Here is a 6,000-nt window from a genome sequence, read left to right as displayed (position 1 = left end):
ACAGGTAGTCAAAAAAAACAGGCGGGAGATTATAGATTAAATGCATATTACCTGACTGACAGGAAAAAGGGTGTTTTCTCAACAACACTGCTCTCCTGTCTACGCAAGTGGAGAGACTGTGATGAAACTCTCTCCACCTTTAGTACCGCAATTGTTTTAATGGAATAATATTAATCTATGAAAAGTGATTTATTGAATCAAATTAATTCTTTTGGATAGAAAATATCATGAACCTTTAGCATGTAAGCTTTCATGGGCAGGGCCCTCTTCCCTCGTGTTTTTTTCTTCTCTTACTTAACCCATTACGTGGTGTGTTTTGCTGGGGCAGGATAAACCTATCAGGGCGGGTTTGTCCTACCCCAGCAAAACCCACCACAGAGATGTGGGCCACCCCCCGCGTCTCTTCCTCCCCCTCATCTCTGCTCCGGCACAGTCCGCCGGTGCTCCTGTGCCCTGCCGCTGCCCCATTTTTGGCATCCCGCACAGCCACTGGACTTGCACCACATTACATCTAGCCCAAAGTTTCTAATGCGATCACTTTACTTCTGGGTTCAGACCTTTACTGTGTATGAACGTTCATCAGGCTGTACATGTGAAAGGGTCAGTTGATGGAGAGGTATCCTTCGGATAAGCAATCCCTGTGCCATCATAATTTTGCTGAATTTATTTATTTATTCATATACCGCACACATATTCCGCAGCGCTTGAAAGATAATTGAATTTTGTCCTCTCTACCATCAAGGCATTTTGCAACTACTGCCAACTAATCTGAATGAGCTCAAACACAATGTAGCTAAAAGTAATCTGTGGCCAAATTGATCATCAATCTGATCTATCTACACACACACACAGCAAATTTGAACTAATCTATTTCTGGGTCTACACTGGGAACCTTCTCCTCTGGTTTGATCTAAACATGAAGGGGCTTATGTAAAGTTGGATGTAGTTTATGTGATTGAAAATATGTAAATGGACAAACAATGATTCAGTTCTGTAAGATACTTATTCAGAGTATGCAGTCCATAAACAGTAGTACATGTGAATCACAATACCCAATTTCTACACAATATAAAACTAATGCACAGTATTGATATACATAAACATAAATGAGTGTCTGAACAGTGTAATTCATGAATATAAAATATGACAAAAAAAGTACAAACGTAGTATGGAGCTGTAAGGTGATAGTCTGCATACAGACACATGCTCCTGACAGAAATGCAAAATTCAGATTTTGTGCAAAAAAATAAAGCCTGAAAGCATCATTAATAGGTTAGGTTATTGTTGGGGGGCTGATTATTTTACTGGTACTGCATCTTCTCCCAAAACTTGGAGAATAAGGAACAGTAGATAAACAAAATGTCTAATATGCAATGGAAACATTTACTAAACACACACCTCTGTGTCTCACTTAATAAAAACAATGACAAAAAGTCTGGAAAACGTCCTAGTGAATGCATTTTTGAGTCTTGAAAAGTACTAAGGGTTGTGAGGTTTATTACTGGAAGACAGTGATTTCTGGCCAAGTTTTTCTGAGCAGAGAACTCAGGAAATGTTACCGTTTTTAAAGTATGTATTTTTAGATTCCTGTGGAGTACAGTAGCTCTCTGCACCAGTGTTTGCATCTAATGTGAATAAGCTGCTCTCTCAGCTCAGTAGATTTGTCTGAAGGAGCACAAGATGGCTGTGCCTGTTCTCCAGTCATGCAGCGTGCACAAGATGTCATCCCCATAGTAATCCACATTAGTTCCTTAAATTGTCAAACAAGAATGACAAGTAAGCTATAGGCTGCATGTGCCTTCTGTACTTTATACTGTATGTACAGAATTTGAGTAAGGTAAAAAGGTAGCAAAAAAATAAATAAAATGAAACAAATGGTTATTTTATATCAAAACGACAAAATAAAAAAATAAATAGGAATTTGAACAATAATTTTATTTAAAACAATACATGTTAGAAAGATTATTTATATACATTTGCCAACATAAAAGCAAGGATTATACTCACGATAATACCTTTTCTTCGGAATACTTCATGGCAGCCATTACATTGGGTTCATCCCTCTCTCCTCTCCAATTAGACAGGTAGTTTTTTCCCTTAGGATCCAGCCCCTCCTCTATATAATCTGGCACCTCCCCATAGACCATAGTCTTTGACTGTCTCCGTCCTGATCCTAGGGAAAAACACAAATAGGGAGGGCCAACAAATTTTTTGGGCTGCCATGAAGTATTCCGAAGAAAAGGTATTATCGTGAGTATAATCCTTGCTTTCTCCTTCATACTTCATGGCAGCCATTACATTGGGATGTACCAAAGCAGTAGGGTGGGTTATACTATACCTCAAGCCAAGACTTGCTTAAGAACTTCACTTCCAAAGCTAGGGCTCGCGACATCCAATGCATAATGCTTAGAGAAGGTATGCAAGGAAGACCAGGTGGCTGCTTGACAGATTTCCTTAGCCGAAACTTTGGCCTCTCTCGCCCAAGAAACCGCCATTGCCCTTGTTGAGTGAGCCTTAATACCCTCAGGAACTTCACGACCAACTTTCCTGTAAGTGAAGGCAATTACCTCTTTTAGCCACCTTGACATTGATTGTTTCGATGGAGCCAGCCCTTTCTTTGCTCCCTGAGGAATCACGAATAATGCTTCTGACTTCCTGAACCCCGTTGTCCTGTGTAGATATATCTTGATAGCTCTCAAGACATCCAACGTATGCAACTTTTCCTCTTTCTTTGTCAGAGGATTTTGGAAAAAACAAGGCAAAACAATCTCTTGACTTAAATTAAATGAGGAAACCACCTTGGGTAGAAAGGCCGGTCTAGTCCTCAATACTACCCGATCCGGGAAAATCTTCAAATACTGTTCTTTAATGCACAGAGCATGAATCTCTCCCACTCTCTTTGCTGAGGTTATTGCAACTAAAAATAACATCTTCCATGTTAGAAACTTTAAGTTCGCTCTGTCCAACGGCTCAAACGGAGCCTCCATTAGTCCATTCAAGACTAAATTAAGATCCCACTGGGGGATTATTGACCTAACCCTAGGCCGGATTTTCTTGATAGCTTGGCAAAATCTTTTAATTAAACTATGCTCCGCTAGTTTCCTGTCTAGCAGCACACTCAGTGCCGATATCTGGACTTTGAGTGTCGAAGCCGAAAGCCCTTTGTTTAGCCCATCACAAAGGAACTGTAACACTTGGGGAATGTTTGCTTTAGGAAAACTGAACTTGTCCTTGGACCATGCTGCGAACACCCGCCATATTCTATAATAGATTTCTGACGATATCTTCTTCCTTGCTTGAAGAAGTACCTCAATGACTTCCGGGGATACATTTTTGTCTCTCAGCTGCCGCCTTTCAATTTCCAGGCCGCTAAATTCAATTTGTGAGGCTCTTGACAATTGACTGGGCCCTGCTTTAGCAAATCTTGAGTCACTGGAAGAAATACTGGACCCGCAATCGCCATGCTCTCCAACATGGGGAACCAAGCCCTCCTGGGCCAGTAGGGTAGAATGGCTATGACTTGGACCCCTTCCGTTCTGACCTTCCACAATGTCCTGTGAATGAGGGAAATTGGAGGAAACACATACCCCAGGTGAAACTCCCAACTCTGAGATAGGGCGTCCACTCCGCTTGACCCCCAAGTTGGGTATCGTGAGTAGAATTGTGGCAGCTTCTTGTTGGCCGCTGAAGCCATGAGATCCACCTCCGGTTGACCGAACTGCTCCACTATTCTCTGAAAAACTGAGTCCTTCAGTTCCCATTCGCCCGGAACCACGCTTGTGCGGCTCAAATAGTCTGCGAGCTGATTGTCTTCCCCCAGCACATGGAGCGCTGATATTGACAGCAGATTCTCCTCGGCCCAACACATGATGTTTCGAACCTCTTCTAAGAGCACGTGACTCCGTGTACCTCCTTGTCTGTTGACATAGGAGACGGTAGTGGCGTTGTCCGAAAAAATGCGCAGGTGCGCACCTCTGATATCTTCGCTGAAGAATTCTATTGCCTTCCAGACGGCTCTTAGTTCCCTGTGATTGGAGGAAAACTCTGACTCGCGAAGGGACCACAGACCTTGGCATGTCTTGCCCAGACCATGAGCCCCCCAACCCATGGCGCTGGCGTCTGTGGTGATCACCCTGTAACGGGGACTTGCCAGTGAAGACTTTCTTGGTACTAGCTGATCGGCCTCCCACCATATTAGGGATTCTTTGACTGCCTCTGAGATTTTTATCTTCCTTTCCAGCGGCACCAGTCTTCTCGAGTAACCTAGGAGGGACCACTGGAGAGGCCTCATCCTCCATCTGGCCCATGGGATTATGTCCACCGTAGACGCCATCATCCCTAAAAGGCTCATTGCTGACCTGAGTGGTATGCGATCCTCCTCGTAAATCGTCGAGATTAGTTGTTGGATTTTCTCGCATCTCTTTGTGGATAAGGACATTTGGAACCTTACAGTATCCACCAGCACCCCTAGAAACTGAAGATTCTGTGTTGGCCTCAGACAGCTCTTCTCCCAATTCAATAGCCACCCGTGTTCTTGAAGAAACTGAATGGTGTAGTCCCTTGCTGTGATCACCTCTTCTGATGGTGCCACAATCAACAGGTCGTCTAGATATGCCCATATCATGACTTTCTTCTTCCTCAGTTCTTCTATCAACACCACTAGAACCTTGGTAAAGACCCTTGGTGAAGAGGTGAGGCCGAAGGGTAGACAGGTGAACTGGTAATGATCGTGACCTATGCAGAATCTCAGATATTTTCTGTCGTCTGGGAAAATGGGAATATGGAAGTAGGCATCTTTTAGGTCGATGGAGACCATATAATCGTTTCTTCTTAATCCCATCAGGATAGACTTTGTGGTCTCCATGTGGAACCTTTTCTTCTTTATGCGCAAGTTTAATTTTCTTAAATCTAATATAGTTCTGTAACCTCCAGAACTCTTGCTGACTATGAAAAGACGAGAATAAAAGCCGGCCCCTTTCTCTTCCTCCGGGACTTTCACCACTGCTCCTGATGCGATGAGTCCCTTTAAACTTAAATTTAGAGCTTCCCTTTCTATCTTTGAAACTGGGATCTCTGAAACACAAAATTTTGCCATTCTTGGCCTTGAAATGAATTCCAGCTGATAGCCCGTCTTGACTACCTCCAGAACCCATCTGTCTCGGACGGTTTGTTCCCAGATGCGAGCGAAACCCAACAGCCTTCCAGCTACCTGGGCCTGCTCCACCATGGGACCACCGTCACTGCTTCTGTGTGGCTGCAGAACTTTCACCTCTTTTCTTGACGTATTGCCGAAAAAAGGCTCTAGACGTCCCCTGCGCGTATCTGTCCCGGACAGACCTGCCTGGCCTGTAGGACTTGGCCTGTCTATACGCTTGTCTGGAAAAATATGAGGAAAACCTCCCTCTTCTATCCTGTGGTAATCTGACTGATTTACCACCTGACATTCTTTGAATCATCTGATCCAAACGACTGCCGAAAAGGAAAGCACCCTCATAAGGCAATGTCGCTAGCTTGTTCTTTGAATGGGAATCTGCCGCCCATGACTTAAGCCATAAAGCCCTGCGGGCCACCAACCCTGATGTCAGGGATTTTGCTGCAAAATCAAGACCATCTAGAGAGGCCTCACACATATAGTCCACCGCTAGCTGAATCTGGGTAAGGCTCTTGCAGATCTGATCACGGGAAACCTTTTCCTGTATGTCCTCCTGTAAGGCAGAACACCAAATCCTGAGAGCCCGAGAGAGGGAGGCCAAGGCCACTCCTGATTTTAGCGAGACCGAGGCGGAGATATGTAATCTCTTCAGAGCACTCTCCATTTTCTTATCCATTGCGTCCTTGAGTGACGCCCCATCCTCAAGGGGAATGGTAGTACGAGTCGTCACTTCTGACACTGCTGCGTCGACTTTAGGTATATTACACCACTTAATGAATTCTTCATCCTCAATGGGAAACATTTTTTGAATTCTTTTAGTCGACCCCACTCTCTTGTCGACACCCTGC

Source organism: Crinia signifera, chromosome 6, assembly GCF_055691185.1.
Source record: "Crinia signifera chromosome 6, ASM5569118v1, whole genome shotgun sequence".
NCBI classification, from domain to species: Eukaryota; Metazoa; Chordata; class Amphibia; order Anura; family Myobatrachidae; genus Crinia; species Crinia signifera.
Note: the sequence above shows the minus strand (reverse complement) of the source record.